Here is a 24,792-nt window from a genome sequence, read left to right as displayed (position 1 = left end):
AAAGTACCTTGGATTTGTTTTCAGCAATAATCAATTTCAGATCATCACAGTGCTGTTGAAAGAGTTGAAGAGACTCATTGCAATTTTGCTGTAAAACTTCGCGAGAATGTCCCCGGATAACAAGAGCCACATCATCGGCATACGCATATATATGCGTATGATCAGGCCAGGCAGCTTGAAGGATCTTATTAAAAGTGAGGTTCCAGAGTTGAGGACCTGCGCAAGAACCTTGCGGGCATCCTCTTGTCTGTACTTTTTCGATAATTCCCGCTGGATGTACTGCAATAAGACGTCTGTCTTGCAAATAGTGTTCTAAAACTTTATAAATATTACTCGGACAATTGGAGTTTACAAGAGCTTGCTTAATAGCTACCCACCACAAACTGTCGAATGCGCTTTTAAGATCTAAGCTGACTAATGCGGTGTGGTAGCCAGAGAATTTATTATTCAGGATGTCTTGTGTGATATCATGCAGTGCATGTAATGTAGATGAACCGGGCCGAAAGCCATATTGTCGAGAACTAATAATTTGGTGCTGATGTAGATGAAAACGCAGACGAGTCATCAGTATCTTCTCAAAAATTTTCCCAAGCGCTGGAAGTAGGCAAATGGGTCGAAATGAAGTAGCCTCAGTCGGGTTTCTATCCTTCTTTAAAAACAAGACAACCTGGCCTATTTTAAAAGACCTAGGAAAAGTACCAGTTGCCAATAACTTGTTGAAAAATATAACAAAAAATACTGGTGAGGCCAAGATAGCAGTTTTGACGATGGCATAGTCAATGCCGTCCGGGCCTGGAGCTTTCCGTTTCGGCAAATGGGCAACAATGAATTTTAATTCCTTTAAAGTAATTTCTTTGTCCGGAGACGCAGTGGATGAGAGCTCTTCTTCAGATATCGATGAGTGATGGGAAGTACCCTCATAGAGATCAGACGGTCCAAAAACAGTATCCAAGATATGAGTCAGAGTATCTTTGGTAAAATCTTGTGAGGCTGTTGAGCCAAGAGGAAGAAATAATTGAGCAGGTTTGAATAATTTGCCTGTCATTATCTTATGATGAATTCCATATGTATCATGCGTTTCGGTACAGAAGGCATGCCAGGAATTCAATTTCGCTTGTAAAATTGAACGTTTATATTTTGCTCTCTCCTGTTGATATAGAGGGAGCGAAGTTGGTGGTAGATGCATTCGTCGCTCATATTTGATTCGCCGTCGTAAAGCGCGGCATTTCTTCTGCTGGGAACGAAGTTCACTGTTCCACCATTGTATATTATTAAGCTTTTTGGCATGGCGTTGTGGTAAAAGATCATTACAGATTTGTTGAAGACCCTTCTGTAGAACAACCGTGAAATTCTCCAAATCAGCGCGAGTATTGGCTGAAGAAAGTTGACCATCGAGATCATTTACTAATGCTTTCACACGATCAGTAAAGGCACGTATCCGTTTCCCTGGCAGATTGTAGCGTCGAATAATTTGAATGGTTGTAGGCTGAGCTATTGTAAATGTAATATAGCGATGGTCGCTAAGACTTATTTCATCTTCAACTGTCCAGTTCTGGAGGAGAGAAGCCGCAGAAGTGGAACTAATAGTCAGATCCGGCCATCCACATGAATGTATTCTGTCGAAAGTTGGAGGGGCATCAATTGAGTTATGCAGAATTAAATGATGTGCTGATAGAAAATCCTCCAAAGAATGGCCTTTTTCATCCGTTGAAGCATAACCCCAAGTTGTATTATGGGCGTTATAATCACCCACAATAAACTGAAGAGGGATTTTAATGCGCTGTAGAGTAGTTGATAGAAAAGTCAATGAAGGAAGAATGGACTCGGATGGAGATGAATATTGTGAAATAAAAAGCATGGAGGTTTCCTGTACATCAAGAAGAATGGCTACATTGTCTCTATTAGCTGCGACGACTGTCGGTTTCCAATCCTTGTTGCAATTGATAATGATGGTCCTGGGTGGTTTCTCCAAATCGCCTGCTTGAAAGATAGACCACTGAAGCGGGAAACCCACAGCAAGTCCGTCCTTAATATAAGGCTCCTGAACAAAGATGAGATCAGCCTCACGTTCTACTGCGTAATGCGTAAGTTGAGCAACAGCAGCCTTAGCGTGTTGAAGATTGATCTGTATACATTTAATTGAAAGTCCACTGCGGATAAAATCCATGTTTATAGTATCAGCCGATGCGTTTCCAATAGAAGGCAAAGACTGATTATTAGTACTCATAGTTTGTCTTATCTCGGATGGATTGCACACGACGTTGGTACTGGATACAGGCTGAGTCGTAGGCAGGATGGTCGTAGTCGAAACCAGTTCCGAATCGAGCATTGGCATCACTGCAGTTGATACACAGTGGATTTTGCGCTGTACAGTCCCGAATGCCGTGCTCCTGAGCACAGTAGGAACAAAATTGTTTTCGACTCTTGCAGTTGGCTTGTAGATGACCGAACTGCTGGCATCGGAAGCATCTGTTAATTCCAATGTGTTCCGAGACTCTATGTGCCTGCCAGCCGAGGAAGATCTTGTGTTGTTGCATGAGTGCACAGAAGCCTCGGGGCTCGCACTCAAAGATCCACTTAACGTGCCCTTTACGGCGCTCTCTAAGTCGATGGAGAGGCTTGAAGATGTTACTGGGCATGCCAGTAACATCTTCAAACCACTGATTTCGTGGCACTGATTTTCAGTGGCACCACTGATTTCGGCAACGACATCCTCTGGCTTGATGGATTCGGGCAGGTAATGAACTGCGCATCGAGGTCTGTGCCGGCGGGGACGGCTAATCTCCGCTGGGATGTCCTGGTTTTGGATTTCTTTTTCAAGGACATTGGCGTCATCATTAGAGTTACACACCACCTCTAAACCACCTCGGCGGGTTTTAATAATTCTCTCAATGCCAACCTTAAGTTTTGAGAGAGGAACTTTAGCATTTAATTCAGCTTTGAGCTCAACTTCTGAGACATGCGCTTTGGGATTAATATATATACGAGGCTTGTTATGTTTTCTAGCAATCTCCGCAAAAGTAGGTATTGGAGGAGCAGGCAAAGATGTAGACGCCGGTAAATCACTTAGCAAAGGAACAGAAGGAAGTGATGGCGAGGAATGAGCTAATTCGCAACAAAGTACTGTGGAGGTGTTAACACCAATATCAACCTTGGCGGGCTTTAATACACATTCAGGACCCGCTGAAGCCAGAGTTTGTAAAGCAGTAAGAGAATTTAAGAGTCTAGTGCGTAAATCCGTGGGCAGCGAAAATTTTGAACTTCGTTTAGTAGTTGCAATTCTTCGAATGTCGTCACACAGTGCAGTAATTTTATCAGTATAGGGTAAATCAGATGCCAATACTAATGTAGGATCAAGTCCATTTTCTGGATGTGCTGAATCACCGTCAATCGGGAGAACTGATTGACAGGACATATTTCAAAGAAGAATTCTGTAAATGCTTAAAGTACTCTTTGACTGAACAATTGTAAAGGTGCAGACTGTACTTAATAACCTAACAATGTTGGGTGCACTCCAAAACTTGTAATAAACTTGGTCGTTAAACTTCTCTGTTTTTCATCTGTTTTAAAACTTGCTGTAATCCAAAAGCTGTTATATTCAGGTGTTACACACTGAGCGCACACCATTTCAAATCGCAAGTGAGTCACAAAACACAATTTTCACTAAGTCCAAAAATTTGTATCTCCGCTTCTAATTAACGGATCTGTTTCAAATTTAGAAACTTGAACCTTCCGTAATCTTATTGGAAGTATGGCACAGGTTTCAAGTTGATACAATAATTAGCGGTCTAATTAGCAGTGGCCTGATTAAAAGCCTACTATGAAGAAATTCGCCGTTGGATTTGGCCTTGACAGCTTCCTCTGCTCACGGGGGGGGGGTGGAATGCGACCGTTACGAAGCTTCAACGGTCAAATCGTCTTCCGAATCGAAATGCTGCTATATAATTACAGTAATTTGTCCATAATTAATTTTGTAATTATCCAATTGTCTTCACACATATCTTGAATTGAAGAGGGAATTTATCTCTACAAGATGATGTAACTTTTAGGTCGCGACGGATAACAACAGCTCCCTTAGAGGACTTCAAAGGTGGTATATCCGCTGGGAATAACACAGCTCAATGCTAATTTGTTGTAAAAATGATAATTAGAGAACAAATTGACCAACATATATAAATGGGGTATCAAATTGTTCCTGTTGATCTTAGGAACAGATAGCAACTACTACCAAGTCGATGCTAGTAAAACATCCGTAGTTATTGAACAAATAGACGGAGCTCAAATAGTGCGACTTACCCTCACGGCGTCTCAAGCCAAACTCTGCTCTATTACAATAATAGTTCTATCTCGGAATATCTCAACCCCCTTTTCTTCATGTGTATAATGTAACAACATGTTTAGTTTTATATGATGAACTTTGGCGATGATGCACGTATATGGGAGCAAGTGGAAACAAACAGCCTTCGAATGTCGCATCTGCCGGTGGAAATTGCAATAAAAAATTAAAAATACAGCCGAGTGAGCCTTAAATGTTAATATGTTTAAGAAATATTAATTGCAGATTTTTAGAGTGATAAAGTATTGCAAGATATGGATGGATGTTCAAGGAGAATAAGATGTGTCTTTGTATACAGATTGCACGTTATTCAACTCTTTCATAGAATTTACAGTTACATTTTAGATAAATTCTGCGATGATTTTTGTTATATTACACTATAAGGTATTTCTTCTTAGCATGCCTTCGGTGAGCACGCTCGACGCGAATTCGAGAGGTCCGTGGATTGAGTCTCGGCGAGGGCACCGCTCATTTTTCACACCTCCTGCTTCGAAATAAACTAATGTCTCTACAGTGGCGCCCGAACTAAAAGGTGGTGAATGATGATTCTTTACCAATAGGATTTGGCGAATGGGTCTCCTAAAACTCCGGTCGCCCTTTAAAAGGGGCAGTATATAAGGTATTTCTTCCACCTTCTTAGCATACCTTCGTTGTGTAGTTGTCAGCACGCTCGATACGAATTCGAGAGGTTTGTGGTTCGAGTCCCGCCGAGGACATTGCTCATTTATCATACCTCCTGCTTCGAAATAACCTAATGTCTCTACTACACTAATTTTAATTTAAAAAGAAGCATCAGTTGTCTCTGTAAGAGTTTTATTTTGAATAATATAGATCTTATGAAAACTAATTTTTGCTGTAAATAGGTAATGAATATAGCAATGAAAGTCTTACAATTATTTTGTATATAATTGCATTGTTTTTCGATAAAAGTTTGTTTCAGTTTTATTGCGGAAATCAAAGCAATTTAAATTAACACAATTCACGTATTTATTATCTATGATATTACTTCAGCTCATGAAACAATGCGCTCATATATGCTGCTATTCACATAGCAAATATGCTGCAATTAAAACCCAAATATCTTCCATATAAATCAAAATATCTCAAAATATAATCTATATTTAAATAAAAGTAACTATTCTAAGCAGCTTGAAAAAATATTTCGATTTTTTTAAAGAAAGAATATCGTTTCAAAATAAAATAACAACTGCTGGTCAATCGAGTAGGTATTTTGTTTAGCAATGAAACTGTTATTCCACTTTTGCAAGGTCAGAAAGGATAACTAAACCTGCACGATAATATAATACGGCGTAATGATCCTAAGAAACTTTTCAACATTTTAGTTCTGAATTTCATTTTTTTACAGAAAAGGGTTTCAACATCTCATTCACGAGGCCACTGATCTCAATTTTGTTTTCAATACAAGGTGATTTAAGTACAGTTCAGCATCGGAATCAAAATTATCGCTTTCGGGTTGAGAATAATAGATATTTCCAGAAACAAAATCCAATGACACTTTGATAGCAGTTGATTTGCTTGCTGGAAATATCCGCGTCTGACTGTTTCATCGAGCTTAAGAAGTGAAGAAGATAAAATTTATCGGTTTCTTGAAGGCGATAAAAGCGTCAATCTTCACGCATCGTTAAGCGACACAAAGAATACATGTCTTTGTCTTGTCAGATGAAATTAATAAATGTCGAAAACAGAAATAACTGCTATGAATGAAATCATCATCAGAAAAGCTAACATTAATTGCAAGCAAAGGAAATTTGAAGTTATAACCTATGATATACTACCTATGATATAATACCAACATAATCTTTAAATACTACAGACGAAATATGCATAATAGTACTCGTATAATACTCACTCGTGCCTTTTGACGTATAAAAGCAGTGCTTAGTTTTGATGAAAACGCAAAGGACAGGATTGTGCTTAACATTGCATCATAACAATTTATAATTACAAAATATGTATCTGAGAACAAATAACATGAATTAAATTATAAAAGAAACTTATAGCCTAAAAGAAATAAATATATAGGTTAAAGCGTAAAAGAAATATATAGGTTTTAATTTCTTTGTATCTTGAAATGTTTCTCCTTTTTAAGTTAATCAAATGATTATGCAGGGCGACAGTACACGGTAAAATTTTAAAGAACTATTAGATTTTTCGAACCAGGGAACATGTCAGGGATTCAAATACCGGATCTTACTCAACTGTTAGCTGGACCTGCTACCCTCTTATACCCTGACAGCATGCAGGGGGGAATGATAATCTTTTACGTAAAAATTTTACATTGTAAAATTTACATTTACAATCTCCCCCAATTAAAAGGTTATTGGAAAGAGGAGCAAGATCCAGTCGTCCCTATCAAGATGATGAGCATTTACCTTCCTTCCCGTTTCCACTTCGGAGGGCAGAGCATTTTTTACTTTTCCAGAGCCAAAGCAATGTGAGAAATCAGCTCTGTCCTCTAGAGATTCAAACGATGTATCTTCATATTGCTAAATGAACGTTCTAATCACTTACATCATGAAAGTGCGCATGCGGAAACGCGATAAATCCTTATATAGTATTCTTAAGAATGTACAGTTTAAGCAGCATTTTTTGAGAAGTAATGAAATTAGTTTAGGTAAGTGCGACACTTGAATAGGCTTACAATACTCTTCAAGAAGTATTGTAAGCCTATTCAACATAATATTCACAATTATATAAATTAATAGAAAAAGCTATAATAATAGGCTAATGCTTCTTTATTTACCCAATAGTCTATTTAGAATGACAAATATGACATTAAATATGTAATAACATTATCTCCAATTCTCTTTGTTCTTATATAAATAATTTTTGACTTAGGCAGTCTTAGTAGGCAGTCAATTGATAGCTAATCATTAAATCAGTAGAGTAAAATTAATACGGTTAGTCAAGGTTATGCTATTTGAATATGGCAAAGCACGCAAGGCAGTCTGCCTAACGGTAGCAATGCATTTGTCGAGTATTTCTAAAGGAAAGTGACTCATGGTACGCATTGCCTCAAGCAAAAGCTTCGGAGAATATCTTGTTGGTTACTTATATTAAGAAATTTGATTAATATACGAGTATATTAAGATTAAATAAACAAAAGTCACTTTTTCTTTTTACTAACCCTAATATCCTTTTTGAGATCAGATTGTAAATAAACCATTCTGAGCTGGTACATATCCCTAAAGTGTAGCTGAAAAACATTTCAAATTATAGATTTATACACGGAAATATATGGTATGTGTTTAATTTTAAGTTCATCATAAATAACATTTATTTTCTTTAGACTGAAAAAGAAATGACTTGTGTCTAAGCCGAATAAAAATAATTTCGTTACTCAGCTTTATCGAAGAAATGACTTGTGTCTAAGCCGAATAAAAATAATTTCGTTACTCAGCTTTATCGAAAACAGTGTGCTAAACATGTCTTAAACTTTGTTTTACAAAAATAAAAATATTTTTGTTCTTTGACTGTATAAATTCTTTTTTCAATAAAATACAATTAAGGAGAAAATAAAATTCTCTCCTGCGTTGCATGATTATGGTTTGGCTCCCAGATAAAAGATAATCAAATTAGCTTGATTTTTCGAATGCCTGCATGAGGTGTGATTAGAATTATTTCGCTTACTTGCAGTTCTACTACATTAATAAACATTTTACTATCATAACTAGTAATATGAAAGTAATATTCTATTTTCCCTTTCTAATTTGTCGGCCTTTTTTAATGAAAGTACATCTCGTCAACAAGATAAAATTTAACTTCTTTTCATTATTGAATCTTCAAATTTCAAAGGAAAGTATTCTCTGAAAACAATAAAAGGAACACGCTTTTGGCACGCATACCTACCTTTAAGACATTAATTTTACTCCTTAACTCGTGAAACAAGTTAAATTCGGAACCATTTTTTTGCTTTAGTTCAATGAACTCTTTTAAAGTCATTTAAATGATTTAATTTTTTAATTAACCTTTCTTTTAATTTTTTTAGGATTTCATTTTGGCAATTTCTACATTTCGGCCATGGAATACGATATAGGAAGTAATTTTTTTTTCTTTCATTTCTTTGGAAATGTTCATTTTGCAAGTATAATAAGATGAATTTTATCAGAATTCAAACTGGTAACTAAATAATTGCCTCACTTACTTGCGAAATATTTTATATGGCAAATAAAGAAAACAAGCTTTGAAATGCATTTATCTCTTGTTATCCCATTCCTTGTTATTATTAATCGTCCTTAACAGAATAAAATGCAGATCAAGTCTATGAATACGTACCTTTTCGTACAGGGGTAGAGAAGCTGGATGCATAGAATTGGGTCCAGGTTCGACTTTCGGAAAAGGCATGTATTTTTGTGAGTGTATGGTATCTTTGTAGCAAGCACTTAAAATATAATTGAGTAAAGACTTCTAAAGACGTTAATTAAAAAGGAAGAGGAGTGGGAAATTCAAAGTTCAGTTAGACGGGGAATTCTACTACAAAGTTCGGATGAAGATGGGCAAATCGGAAGATGCTCAGGCTGTAAGCGAAAATTTTGACTTTTTCGACAAAATTCCTGATTTGTCTAATAACAATGTCAAACAAATGAGATAATTCACAATAACGTAGGTCTACGAATTCGTTGTAGACAAAAGGGAGAAGGTAGCGTCTGCCGTTATGCAAGGCCTTGGGCATCTTATAGGTGACAGTAGAAGTTCGCTCCGAAATTTTGAAGGAGAACATTCTGAGTAACGAATCCAAAGGTCCTATACTAACAAGGATTTCAGGGAACTTTCAGTTTGACGGTAGTTTAAGTACGCCTTTAAACGCACTATACATTTACAAATATGCATACATGCCTTTTCTTTTCCAGGACAAAGGCCTGGGTAAACGATATGGCAGCTGGCACTGCTAACTATTATTCTGCTCAGTATGGTTATCACTGTCACCCATCAATTACAAGATTTCCAAAAGTTTCGAAACAAACTGAAAACTCGCAATAAATCGGCTAAAATTAGTTTAAAATTCTTTAAATTTGAATATGTTACAAATTAAAGTAAGTAGTAGTTTAGTAGTAGTCTCGCTTAGAAGTTAGACAAGTAGACCTTACAAAGGGTATAACAAATATTATCACCTAGCTTTATCTATTTTTTTTTTTTTTTTTTTTTTTTTTCATACTTCTTGAGTTGTCATCAATTTTCCGTTTGTTGCTTAATTTTAGAAAAGTATCTCTAGTACAAAAAATTACTGATATTAATTACATGTGAAAAGCTTTATTTAGTCTTCTGACTTCATTGATCTGAAATTCTTTTATTGTATCAAAAAATAAAATAATAATAATAAAAAAAAATCCCGCGTCTAGTCTAATTACTAAACATGATAAAATTCAGTTGTCAGAATTGCGCTAATAAATATGGTATTATTTGATATGATTATATAATTGCTTAATATTCTAATACTGAATTAGAATTAAAATTTATCTTTTATTTAACAACGTAAAAAGAACTGATTTGTAAAACCTGATAACAATTTCTGTAATTTCGAATTTTTAATCCCAAAATTCAGTTAAAAAGGTGAATCAATTAAATTATAATCTAATGATGGTCCTAGAGTTTAGAGATACTAGACATTTGGGATTGTCATGGACAGTCCTGGATTTGCAGTCTTGTGAGAGGCTGTATCCTGGATTAAAAAAGTCCGGGAGCTTTAAAAGAGTAATTATTAAAGTTGAAAATACTACTAATTTATAGAAGAAAAAGGAGACTGGAATTTTTAGATTAGAGCAAAGCACTACAAAGTCTGCCTTAGAGGAGGATGCCTTCGTGGAGGACATTTTAAGAGAACTTTCTCGTACTTATATTACGCACGGAAAAAACATATTTATGCTACACTTGAAAACTTTCATACAGACAGCCCGTTTGCCAAGATATGGACAGGAGTCGAATGACTCCTGTTCAGTAACGAGGAAGAGAGAAAGAAGATGCAATAAAAACATAGAAACTATTTTTCTGAGTTTTCTAATACTTTCGGATATAACCAGATAGTATTTGGGATCTGAGTGAAAATTTTTGCAAATACATTTAAAAATAATTCCATCTTCAATACGGACCTCGTGCAGAACGATCGCCATCTATTTTTCAATACTTTATTGATGGAGCTTCTTGCATTTTCATTCCATTCTGTTTCACCACAATAACTTTTTTTGTTATGCAGGGAGCAAGAATAAACTTGCAAGTTTTAATTGTTTCTAATGTTGAAATTAATCTTTAGTTAAATACCCAAAATTAACTCAGAAAATGGTAACTTTACCCAGAATCTGCAATTTCTGCATACGATGTAGCGTTCATCGAGCTCCGTAATTTAACATCTCTGATGTGAATAAAAATATTCAAGTTACAGTTTAAACCAATAGAATAAAATCAAATAGCACATGAAATTCATTTTCTATAACTTTAATAGCCCACCAGCGGCCGAGCGGTAAAGTCGCTGAACACTGGTAGTTCGGTCCGAGGTTCGAATCCTGCGAACAGGCTGGCTGCATGGGCGTTTTCGTGGTTTTCCCCATGTGTAACGTGTATACGAGCCATTTTCCCTTAGAAAGTCCTCCACGAAGGCATCCCTCCTCTTAGGCAGATAGCCCTCGAGGCTTTGCCATAATCACACACACGCACTATAACTTTAATAAATCCCACTCATCTATAATCACATCGATATTGATTTTTCAATTGCCTAGCAATCATTCACCATAATAAATAGATTCGTAAAAGTCCTACTTGCCGTCGTACTAAATTTATTCTTCGAATTCGTGATTTCGCGAGGAAGGCACTTTTGCAGGGCTGTCTGCCAAAAGGCTTCATCAAATCACATTGGCTCTCTTCCCGTTAAAGTTTGGACCATAAAAAAAAGTTATGCACCCGTAAAAACATGCACTTGATTCCGGCCACGGTGGCTTTAATTCTGTTTTCCGTTTTACTTTTTAAGTTCTTTGTCAGGGTTACACTGGAAATGGAGCGTTAAGACATTAACGTACACGTAGTACATGCTCCCCATTTAGAAATCTAACCAAGCCGCCGCGGCGTCCTTAACTTTCGTTACTGCAGAAGGTACCAAACTAGCTCAGGTGAGCACTTGCTTCTCGAGATTCGATTCTTTACCAAAAAACGAGGGAAAATACAAATGAAAAAAGGTTTGTAATCTGCAAACTATACAAAAGAATAATTGTCACAAAACAATTTTATTCTGGATGCAGATGATAACGAATACAATAAGTAGAATCAGAAATTTTGCGATTGATGAGACTACAGAATATTAAAAACTTATTTTTTAAAATAGCATTCAAACTTGTTGCAAAATATCACGAAGACGCCAAGAAAAAATTATTTTTTAAATGTTTAACTTCGGCCAGAAGATGAATGTAAATTGTTACGCATCGATATTTTGTGAGGAATAATTCCTTTCTTCTGCATGTACTGTCATGATGTAAATGACAGCACGCCGACTAGTAATCCGAATATCCATAATGGAATTACGACGAGCGCATAATGGCTGTCTCACGTTTCTCACTCCAAAATTTTTTTAATTATTTGCCTACATGGCAGAATGGGTCTCTTTTCTGTCTTTCTCAGTCACCCTTTAAGTGGAAAAGAATACGAGGAATGCCTCGCAAGTGCTGTGGAGGTGTAACTAGTACCATGACTAGTTAGCAAAAGGAAAATACGCTGTTTGAATCCTGTTGAAGACATAGCTGATCTTCCCATTTTCTGCTTCAAAATATACTTGATAACTCTAGAGTTTGGCTACAGCGTCAGTTTATTAAAAACACAATTTTATTGCAAAATCAAACAATTAACATAAAAAACGAGAGAAGGAAACCCTTACAAGTGTTTCCAAGCTTAGGTTTTAAAAATATCGGTGGTTTCTTTTTTTGTACGAGCAGAATTTTGTTCAATAGATTTTTTTTTGGGGGGTATACAGTATTTACTTTCCTTAAATTGGTAGGAAACTTTTTCTTTTATTTAAACTCTTGTGCACACATATAGGCTGATACATCAAGTGTCCTAACCAAATGATATTGTATTTAAGAATTAATTTAGAATTATTTCAGTGTACCTGGGTCACAAATAACATCTCATGAGGGTCCTGAAATTTTCTACAGAGAATATAGTGTTTCCAATTTAACATTTATATATCTTGACTCTTGAAACAATGTTCTTACCTCTCTACATTTATTTTAACTTAAAGAGAGTCGAAAAACACGTAAAACATCTGGACTGTCACTCAAATATTCTTATCAAATTATATTAAAAAATGAACCTTGAGATTCAAGAGTTTTAATTAGTACTTTCGTTAATTAAATTTCGTTCGTATCTTTTTAATATTTTTTTAAACTGTACTCTTAGATTTACTTTTCATAAACCGCAGATTTCGAATTTTGCTTTAATTGATGACCTTCAAAACTGGGTAATGTCTTTTTTTTATTTTTCTTATTATTTTTACATCAGGGTTTGAAAGATTCAAGATTCAAAACACATTAGAGCTTCCAAATACATTAAAAATTCGAATAGGTTTCAAGATAACTTACTTGCTCCGTCTCTTCTTACATGATGAGTATTCATACTGTGATTTCTAGCAATACACAAATACATAGAAATTTTAAGATGAAAATAAAATTAATGCAAGCTTCAGATTTGCGGTGTAGTGCCCTTAAATTAAATCGAATTCATCATAATAATAGCTACATAACCTTGTGTTTTATATGTGTACAAATCCTGGCACACGGATTGGCTGCACAGGAGTTTACGTGGTTTCCCAAATGTGTAAAGAAGATGCAATTAAATTTTTCTCAGAACGTTCTCCACGTAAGCATGTTTCGTTTTAGGCAAATAACCCTTGAGTACTTAATCTAAATAACTCAATATACTGTATCAAAAAACTGGAAAAAATTAGAATTAAATATTTGTAATAGAATAATTACAATATAATAATGGAATAACCATAATGGCGTAAGGTTGCACAAGTTGTACCACCGATTAAATCTTACTTTTTAAATATCAGGTGTTAGATCACGCTAACTGCGCCTCCTCTGGCAAAAGGAGTTACCCTCTAGTCAGCTATATTTTTCACATCTTGCTCGTTTTCCTGTAATATTTGTAAGGAAGACCGCGAAAAGAATATAATTGAGTGCCTAAAATGCAAAGTATGTGTACACGACCTATGTGCTGGAGTCGACAAGAAAGTGTAAAAATATCTTTGTGATCATTGTTGTAATTAATTGTGTTATAAATAAATCTAATCGAGAATTAATTGTATGAATAAATTTAATTAAGAAAAGCAATTATAATAAAATATATTTATAAATTTTATTATCATTTTCCAATTTTAAATGTAGTACGACTTAAGCTATAGATGGTCTAAGTTATTGGTTGTCTAAGTTGAATATTGGTTGTCTAAGTTGTATTGAATTCGTGTTCATAAATTTATTAATTTTATTCAACAGAGTAGAATTAGAGTAGCTTTCAACAAGAGTAGTTTTGAACAAAAGTAAACAGTCAATTTGATAATTAGTTTCTTGAAAACGAAAATAACATAATAACAAAGACGTTGGCCTTATGATAGCTTTAAGTATAAATGCTGAGTGTAGACTTATAAGGTATTTCTCCCGCTCCCTTAGCGTGCCTTCGTGGTGTAGTGGTCAGCACACTAAGCCGGTATTTTAGAGTTCCGTGGTTCGATTTCCGGCGAAGGCGGTTGCATATTTTTCATCTTTTCTGCTTCCAAAATACCTAATGTCTCTACAAAGGCACCCGAACTAAAAGGCTGGTGGATAACGATTCTCCGCACTCAGGATTTGGCGAATGGGTCCCCTAAAAAAAAGCCCCAGTCGCCTTTTAAAAAGGGGAGTATATAAGGTATTTCTCCCGCTTCCTTAGCGTGTGTTCGTGGTGTAGTGGTCAGCACACTGAGCTAGTATTTCAGAGGTCCTTGGTTCGATTCCCGGTGAAGGCGATTGCTCATTTTTCATCCTCGGCTTTTCCAATTAACCTAATGTCTCTACAGACTGAGTATAAAATGTTCATCATTTCCCATTAAGTTAGATTACTATAAACAGAAGATATAATTAATGTCTTCGAATTTCATATGAAAGGCGAGACTAAACGCTGATTCTTTTCAAGCATTCATTGTTTGCCATAGATATTTAAGATTATTGTAAAATGTGTGGCTAGTCTTGTTCTCGGAAATCTAAATGCGGCGAAACTGTTTATCTGTGTACATTTGCTTCTATAAGAGTTTGAAGATATGAAAAAGTAATTTTTTATTTGGAATCTTATGTCAATAAATTTTATTTTTTCTTTTTATTTACATAGAATCATAGGAAATATTTCCTTACCCTCAGAAATAAATTGATTTTTATCGATATGTACATCTTTTGTAAAACTAAAATTTCGTATTTATTTTTGAATCCTTCTTTGTTGAATGAAATGGATCGATCCATTCAGTTGCGGAGCAACAAAATTGTTGAAGATTAGTAAATCGCCAACTTGAGGGGTTTTTTTTTGGAATAAAATGTAACGAAACTTCTTGAAATGATAATATACGTTTTCAGATTATTTTGGTCTTATATGAGAATTGTCACCTTAAAAACCATGAATTGGCTATTTAATAATGTTCTTGAAAATACTGAAACTTTTATATATAGTCATCTTAGGGAATCTCTCCTGTTTCCTTTCGCAGGCTTTTGTTGGGAAAACCTTCACGAAGACAATTCTTTCCCTTTGATAAATTATTTAGCGTAGTTTGACAAAATTATATTATCCTAGCAAATATTTATTCCTATGTACTTTCCAGGTCCTCTGCCAACTCCGTTTAATACATCATCATTACTAGCGTCAATTTCTATGCTTAGATTACGCTCATTTTCATCCCTGTGAAAGCTGAAATCGTAAATTTAGGAGTTTAAAAGTAGGAAATCTAAAAATACAGTGTGCTTTCACAGGAATCAAACATGAGATCTTCAGATGAAAAACCGATATGCTAATCATTACATCAAGAATAGATTGGAGGAATTCCTTTAATTCCTTAGAAAACTATACTAAGTATTTTACATAGTTATCATGATTTATTGCATATTAGTATTGTTTTAGGCTTCGTTAGTTATTTTTTAAATTAATGAAGGCCTCAAACGCTCTAATATTTCTAGATAAATTAATGGTAGATACTTTTATGATTTGTGCCATTTCGATTTTTGAAAAGTTTCATACGAACGTTCACGATCTATGAGAGAAATCTCTACATCCCTCGGTTTAAAAAGTTCCAGTCATCTCACGTTCGTAAAACATGCAATAATTGCAATAATTGAATGGCTGTTAGAGGGCGTTAGCGTATTTGCTGTTGAAGAAAATTATAAAGTGATATCATTTGATACAGTATAATTCTTGTATATAGTGCTTGCAGAGTGAATAGTGTTAAAGCATCTTTCAAGCATTTGGCTCGATGTCGCATTTTCAATAAAGAATTTTGGATATTTTTCATTAAGACGAGATCACTTGCAGTCCAAAACAATCTTATTTGCGAAATTTCTCATTCTTTAATTTATCATTCCTTACTGTTCTGTCATAGAAATGTTTTGACGGGGTCAACGTTTCGGACAATTCAATCTATGTAAAGCTACAAGTTCTTCATGAACTCGCCATTCGAATACCTAGAATTGTTTAAAAGAAGAAAAAGCATTACCGCTGTGTTTCCAGGAATGGCGAGATTATTGGAACAAATATGTGTGTTCTGATAAACGTTACCAAGAAACTGATTAGGTAATAATTTAAACATTTTATATAAAACTGTTCTACAAGCATTTTCTACGAAATGTTCGAACACTGGATTAATTTCATACAATGCATTTTTCAGAAGATGAGAGTTCGTTGCATTTTATAAAGTTAGAAACATGTTATGTTTTCAAATTATAATTTCTAAAAATATTTCTTTCTAAGGGTGCGATATAAATTTGCTGACGAATCTTCGGTTAACCCCTTTTCTGCATGACCACGAGGAGTGGCCTCGTTTTGCTGTGTCATTGCTTTTACGTTTTTTTTTTTGGGGGGGGTCTCATTTTCGCATCAAAAATGCATGACGGTCATATCGTGTCTGCTTTCATATCACGTAAGCTCACGAATCCTTTCCTTTATCGGTTGGATAACGAGAAAGATAAAACTGATTTTCAATTTTGAATGTTCTTTCTTACATATCCTATATAGTTTATATGTTGAAGGGATTCATGGTTTGCTTCATGATGATGATGATGTGCAGTTAATTGCAGAGTTTAGAACTACATTAAAGATAAAAAAGTAATTTGTATGCTAATCATAGTCGTAAATGAAAGAAAACATGCTTATTTTATATGACAATATATCTTGAGACACATGTTAAAATTTCAAGAAGTGGAGCAACGGAATTGTTTTTCTTCTTAAAGATAAGTAGTGCTTACTGGAAAAAAGAAAAGAATCGGAAAAAGGAAAGAGAACAGAAATTTTAAAATATAAATTCTGAAACATCTTTTTTTCAGTTAAAATATGCATTTATTGTTTAAATGTCTACATGATTAGCCATATCTGAAATTTCATATTCAGTGGAATTTGTTACCTACATGGTATTGGTTTACTTCATAAAACGAAAGCCATCATTTTTCTCATGCTATCATTTAATTTAGTAATTACACTAAAGTACTAATCTTCGTATCAACAAAAGCAAACATTTATTTCACCCAAAGGTGGGGAAAAATTAATTCTAGTTTTATTCCATAAAAGTTACACACTGTAAAATATTTTGAGACATACTAATAATTAAATCCGTTTTAGTAACATCAAGTGTATTAAATATTTTGCAAAATACTTCGTTGATACTAATATCATTGAAATTTTCAAATAATTAAGAAACAATTTAATAATTCATTTGTTTGTAACAAAACAAAAAGTGAGACAAAAATGTCATAAGTCGACTATAAAATTTATTTTTATTTAAAGTACAAAATACAAAACATAGAATTTAAAAAATAAGAACACTTAATCAATGTGACTAATTATAATTGGACTCACTGATTCGATTAGTGATAATTTTATAATTATAAAATTGAAAAAAAAACACCGATAATAAGTACGTTAAGTAAAATAGTTGATGGTTGCTTTTAAAGTAAAGTTCAATGAGTTAATGCTTTGCTCAATCGTGCATTTTTCTAACATTAAAATTTCCAAGAAATCTTGGAATACACTGCAAAAAATAATAAAACTAATTATGAATTCTTAAAATGTATCCATTGCGAAACTTATAGTAACAAAATTGAGATGTGGAATTCATTAACAATTTCTGTGATGGCTTCTAAATAAAACATATCTATTGCACCAAATTGTAATATAATAACAAAATCGAAAAGTGGAATACATAAACAATTTTTATGATTTCATTTCAATAGAATTTTGAAAAATCCCATTTTCAAAATCAGATAAATACTTTGTAGGAAAACATATTCATTATATAAGATCATTTCCAAATGTTGAATGCATAAAAAATAGGAATGTATGTTAGTTATTTACGTTAAATAAAAAATCTGCTGCCAGCACATAAATACAAGTATAGAATACATATATTTTCCTTGCAAAAATCTCTGACAATATGAAACTTAATTTATTTAATGTTTTCACACTTACCATAAAGAATACGACAGCATAACTGAGTCACTTTTGAATAATAACAGTAATGATTAACAGTTTTAAATGTTTTATTTTTAATCATAATTGCACTTTAGATGGTAAATCAGTTCAATTAAATTAATGTTGAGATTTCAACATGTATAATTTTATAGAACATTTTAGCAACACACTTCAGTGCAAGAGCAACTAAAACTTCAGATATGTTTTCAAATAAACAAAACCTAGGACGATTGCACTCAAACTGAATATCTTATCACGTCAATAAATAAAAATTCTAAAAAAGATCTCCCAACACAAGTACTTTTTTCCGTTTCCAGTTTTATTTTTCATCGTAAAGCCTGTTGAAATCAGCTGTAGTTCGGAAAAAGGCTGAACTGGCAAGCAAGTACATTTGCACCAATGCGATTAGGAGTAAATATGTTTCGACCTTGATGACGTAATGATTGAGAACCAATTGCTTCAGGGGAATATGACAGGTGTTTGCCGATTCGTAGGTGAATTTTAGTTTTCCAGTCGTGAAGTGCCCTTCAGTTAAATATATCTCTGCAGGGAATAGTGATGATCGGAAGTGTCGTTAAATTCGCATTTTGAGGCCATTATATTTTAAGATATCTGCATTTCAAATATTATGTCTATAATATAAGAAAAGTTTAGAAAATATTTTAATATATACTCACACACACACAAAAAAGATGAAAAATAGATATTTAGATTTTATATCTTACTGATAGTTATTTCTAAAGCCTTGCTAAAACAAACACAAATTTCTTTTGAAAAAAGAAATCTTTCAAAGACTTTCTTATTGAATTTAACGCATGTAAAGATTTAAATTTTGTGTATTTTTCTAAGAATCATGACACGAGAAAACTTTCATTGACTGAAAATTTACCTTATTTGATTCATCTCTTACATAAGAACCCCCGATCTAAGACTTAATACTAGATCTTTAAGAGTTTCATATTATTGGAACACTTCCTGTAAAGTATAAGTAATGGAAAAAATAAATACCTTAAAATTTCAGTTGTCATGCAACTACTTTAGACAGCATCTGACACTGTAATCATTTAAATTAATTAAAAATTGAATAATTAACTACAGCACACGAGGGCTGTCGTACTAGAAAGAGTACCTTGCCGGAGGATTTTCGGTTAAAAATTGGTTCATGTTAATATTTTGCAGAAAAAAAGCTTTAACAGCTCCCATATGACAAAACGATCGCCGGATGGCATAACCGGCCAGAGTGGTTTGAACAACCAATTTTCATATTTTTAACTGAAGTTACTAAATGGAATAAATATTATCTATAAATTTGTAGAAATAATTCAATTATTTGTTAGAGTTGTCAGAGATTAGATCCTGCTAAGTAAATAACTTTTTACGGGCCATAAAACTGTTTATTACTGAACTAGAACATGCTTATTATTAAACTATTTTATTTAACTTCTCCTTTGTTTGTTGAAACGGGTCAGCTTATGAATATTTGATCCTAACTCTATCGAACCGAACTTTTTTCAGTTTTCCAAACGCACGTATTTGACATGGCAAAACGATACACCACAGGAGAATTTCCGGCTCTAACCTAATCGAGCAGATAAGATTGCTGAACACTATTAGCTCGATCCGGATTCAGATTTCCGTAAAAAGCTGGCTGCCTGGGATTTATGTGACTTTCCTCAAGTAGAATGTGAATCCAATCCAGTTTCCTTTAGAAAATCCGTCAGGAAAAGGTATTCCTCTTCTTGGGTATGTCTAGCTAGGAATATTAAGACTGATCCGTTAGGAAAAGGTATTCCTCTTCTTGGGTATGTCTAGCTAGGAATATTAGACTGTTTAGCTAGGAATATTTTCAGAGTTCGATAAAATACCTTTTATTTAGTGATTAATTTTTTTCATATATCCTTGTTTAATGGTAAAACTAAGTGTCGCTGGATTTTACCTTCATAACCTAATCGAAACCATTTAAATCAAAAGATACTCTTAGAAATGACAGTTCTTGAGAATATCTAGCACAAACTTTGACGGTGTTTCAAAAATCTTTCGATTTCCATCTGCGGCTGCTTGCAATAATAGTTATTTTAATCAAAATATTTAATCTGTCGATAATGGCATACTCTTGATTTTGATTATGACATTATTTTGATTATTATTATTATTATTTTGATTGTATTTCTAAATAAAACTTAAATTTAAACAAATTGTACGTAAATATAAGCTATCGAATCAATCGAAAGATCTTGAATATATGATGATGTCAAGAGTACATCATTGCTATACTGATAAGAAGAAATAATTTTTCTACGCTCAGAGGCCATGATTTTTATTTCTTTATTATTTTTCCGCATTCTAACGACTAAAAGTATAAAAAAATACATAAAGGTGGTTTTTTTTAACTCTACGATTTTAAATATGTGCGATAAAAACAAAAATAGTTTTTTAACCATGATAATATTCTTAACCAAAGGAGACTCAAAATAAAATTGTAGACGTCAATATACGAAATATTAAGTTATTACATAATTTCAAGGCAGACGGATAATCTAGAAATACACACGTGAGAACGATTATTTTCATTAAAATTTCTCTTAGACAATTTTCATTAAAAATCAACCATACAACTTACGCACATAACCGACAGATTCTTACGACTTTAATTTCAGTTTCATATGATGAAATATTTTATGATAGTTAAAAAGTTATTTTTAACTTATTGAGTGCTTTGATTAAAACCGTGTAATTCGGAACATCTTTTGAATTTAATTTAATTAATTTATTTCGGCTTTAGCTGAAACAGCAATTAAAGAAAGTATAATTCACAAAATAAAGTGGCGAGATATACTTATGTGATAGAAAATGCACTGTAAATTGACAGAAATGAAGGAAAAGCGCACGGAAAGTATATTTGCAGTCATAGGTCATGCTATATTTAGCTTGACATATACCGTGACTTTAGATTTCTCGTCACGCTATTTTAATTTCGTAATAGAAAAAGTTATACTTTCGATGCGCTTGATAACATAGCCATTTGGTTATCAAGTGTCAGTTATTCACGCATCAAATGAAATATTCTTCCAACAACTTCTTTTCTCAAAAAATTTTTATGAAAATTAATATATGATTTGCTGTAAATAAAAATAATTATAAGTTATGAACTAATATATTATAATTTACTAAATATTATAAGTTATGAACTCTAAGACAAACTAGTATAAAATCTCTACATATAATAATATCAAAGAGTCTGTCTGTGTGTGTGTGTCTTTCGTTCGTGCTACGCATAAGATAACAGACCCAGTGCTACGAAATTTGGTACATAGGTGCATCTAGACAAGAGCCAGGGCACCTCGAAGCGATTTTTCAAAATTCGAATCAGGTTCTTTTAAATTTTATCCTTTTTGATGAAATCGCATCATTTTGAATAGTTTCATTCTTTTAGAAATGTGGTTTTAGCAACAGTTTTTCATTCAATGCTTTGTATACTGGACTGCTGACTGTTGAAAATAAAAGATAAAATATTATTAATTATACAAGCAGCACGCACATTGCAATCTCCTTATTCTGACGCGCATATGTTTCGCGAAGCCACCCAACAGAAAGAATTTCCCTTTTCTTAGACTTTATAATTGACCGAGCTATTGCGAAGAGCAACGTTGCTGGTTCCAGAATTAAGGCCCAAGGGCAGTTGACATAAAGAAATCCGGTCTCTCTCTCTCTCTCTTTTTATTAGCTAAAAGTAAAGTGGTTTGTATACTTTGAACGATGTCATCCGCAAAGCACAATTTTGATTGATTATTGCTCTCTGATGATAGTTTCATTCTTTTAGAAATGTCAACTCAAACAGCCAATAATAATTTTAAAATGCTTTTTAATTATCCAATAAAAGCCAAACTAACCAACTCTGAATTTATATTTCTTTCTGAATACCTTTCATGCGGTCGACAGCACTTTTCTGCACAGACGTTTTAACCTTTGTTTACAATTAGGAATTTTTCCAGCATAATGGAAGAGGGCTCGGGTTGTTTTGATTCCTAAAACTTTAGATACAAGAACTCCTTATCTTGATAATATTAGATGCATTAGTCTTTTGCATTTTGGAAAAATGTTTTGAAAAATCTCTTCATTAACATAATAAATTGGTAATTTGAGACAGAAATGTTTTTATAATGATTATCAGTTCGGGTTTACTCCTCGGAAGTCTGCTGAAGATGCCATTATTCGTCTTTGTAATATCTTGCAGGATGGAAAGAAAATGCAGTTTACAACAGTTCTTATTTTCTTGGATTTCAAAGGGGCTTTTGATAATGCTTGGAGGCCATCTATCTTAAAAATGCAGCTTGGGACCGAAGTTAGAGTTTATTCTCTAGAAAAAGGCTGTCCTCAAGGCTCTGTGTCCGGACCTACTCTTTGGAATATAATTATAAATGATCTTTTAAGTCATCTCGACTGTTGTTTAAAAATTGCATTTGCAGACGACGTATTTCTAATTTTCCAAGGAAAGATTTTGAATAACATTCTTTTGAGAATACAAGAAGTGCTAGAGTTTGTGTCCAACTGGGCGATTTCTCATAAACTCACTTTCAATCCCTCAAAACGTAAAGCTATGATTGTTTCCAGCACATTTAGTGAACAAAATATTGCTCCTTTGATACTCGTTGATTCTCTGTTGGAATTTGTAGAAAATGTTAAGTATCTTGGTATCATTCTTGACCAAAAATTAACATGGAAGAAGCACACTGAATTCCTTTCTGCTAAATGCGAAAAAAACCATTAATGGCTTTCACCGAATTACCAAAAATACTTTTGAAGTAAACTACGATGTTAAGAAACTGATGTATAAGCAGTGCATTTCTTATGACTGTCGTGCTTGGGGATATGTTCTTGCAAAGAAGATTAACAAAAGAAATTTGAGAAAAATTCAAAGGAGATTTCTTCTTCGTATTATTAGTTGTTAGACGTTAGGTATTTTGAAGCAACGCATATGAAAAGTGAGCAACGCCTTCGCCGGCAATAGAACCATGGACCTCTGGAATACGCACCCAGTGTGCAGACCAGTGCACTACGAAGGCATGCCAAGAAGGCGGGAGAAATATCTTATATACTTCCCCTTTTAAAGGACGACTGGGGGTTTTAGGCAACCCAGTCGTCCAATCCTGGGTGTGGAGAATCATCATACACCACCTTTTTAGTTCGGGCGTTACTGTAGATACATTAGGTATTTTGCAGCAAGACAGATGAAAAGTGAGCAACGCCTTCGCCGGAAATGGAACCACGGACCTCTGGAATACACGCGCCCAGCGTGTAGACCACTACTCTCCGAAGGCATGCCAAGAAGGCGGGAGAAATACCTTATAAGTGGTTATAGAACCTTAAGCTATGAGGCTAATTTTGTTCTTGCAGGAGTTCCGCCTATTGATTTTGAAACTGAATGTAAAAATAATATTTTCGAGTCTTTGGCAATTGATACTTTGGAAGACAGCATAAATGGAATTGTTCCCTACCCTGATTTTCCTCATCCAGCTACTGTAGAGCCCATAAATTCCTGTGATTATAAAGAGACTACTGAAACGAGTTTTCATCTGGTTTGCTTTACAGATGGCAGCAAGACGAGCAACAAGATTGGCTTTGCATTTGTTCTTTTTGAAGGCCATTACGAGGTTTGTTATTTTAGACACCGTATACGGAATGAATGCACAGTTTTTCAAGCAGAACTTCTGTGTACTTATCTTGCTGTCAGATGGATCAAGGATAATGGGACAGCATCCTCAAGGTACCTTATTTGTTCTGATTCTCTTTCTTCTCTTCACCTTTTGAGCAGTATTATCAGCTGCGACAAATTATTTATCGAAACCCTATTAACTGGCAGTTCGCTTATAAATATAGGAATTGGTATCCGCTTTGCTTATGTGTGTGCTCATCACGGTTTCCATGGAAATGGAAGAGCTGATTTTTTTTAGCTAAAGATGCCTTAAATTTACCCATTAATATCAACATTGGCATTCCAAAGAGCTATTGGAAGTCCTTTCATTATAAGAAGCGTTTAGCTAAGTGGAATGAGGAATATATTTCATCTTGTAATGTTGATGTCACCAAAAAGTTCTTCCCTTCTGTTTACCAGAGACTGCATTCAGAGTCTTTCTTCTCTATTAATTTTAAAGTTTCTCAGTTTTTATCTGGTCATCGTAAATTTGCAAGTTACCTGTTTCGTTTTTATCTAAGATCAAACAATTTATGTGAATGTTCAAAAAGAGTACCTCAGGATGTAGAACATTTTTCTCATGCCCTACATTTGATGGCCCTAGATTATGCTTGCAGAACGATTTGAAAATGTTCGGAGTGACTTGACCAGTTAACTTATCTGTTTACGTGAAGTCTAGACTGTTGTTCTCTGTTTTTGTTCGTCTTATTTTTGCATGCAACTTTTGATGTTTTAGTTAACTTACTTCTGTAAGCCCCGTGTTATACATCTGTGGTGTACGGGAAGTTTGTGTGCTTTCAAATAAAAAAAAAAAAAAACACTCGCAGTTGCTGTGTGCTTTTCGGCCTAACTGCTGTTGCGCTGCTGTCTCTTAACAAAACGGTATCAAAATTGTAAATGTTACGTTCTGGAACGGGCGCCATTATTATGCCGATTTATTGTGGCCGCAAAATGTTTAGTCAAAATAAAAGAAATATTTAACTCTATCATGTTTTCAAGCTTCATGTATGGAGCATCATACATGAAGTGTTTTACTTTATGTATGATGAAATCATCATATATGTAAGGA

General features: G+C 34.0%; 1 protein-coding gene across 5 annotated transcripts in view; it reads right to left on the bottom strand.

Annotated features, from left to right (window-relative positions):
* The window catches only part of LOC118198187 (endonuclease/exonuclease/phosphatase family domain-containing protein 1-like), a 220,452-nt gene that overhangs the window by 125,870 nt on the left and 69,790 nt on the right, over positions 1-24,792 (bottom strand). Inside the window, exon 1 of one of the 5 annotated variants that reach the window (XM_085822072.1) lies at positions 18,029-18,554. The exons of the other annotated variants lie outside the window; for them this stretch is intronic. The gene's annotated coding sequence lies outside the window, so the exon portion shown is untranslated. Of the gene's footprint in view, positions 1-18,028; positions 18,555-24,792 lie in introns of those variants that run through there. 5 annotated transcript variants of the gene reach the window in all.

The sequence above is a fragment of the Stegodyphus dumicola genome, chromosome 8 (genome assembly GCF_044657685.1).
Source record: "Stegodyphus dumicola isolate Sdum_Otavi_A_Nest chromosome 8, ASM4465768v1".
NCBI lineage: Eukaryota > Metazoa > Arthropoda > Arachnida > Araneae > Eresidae > Stegodyphus > Stegodyphus dumicola.
Note: the sequence above shows the minus strand (reverse complement) of the source record. Positions and strands in the feature narration are given on the sequence as shown.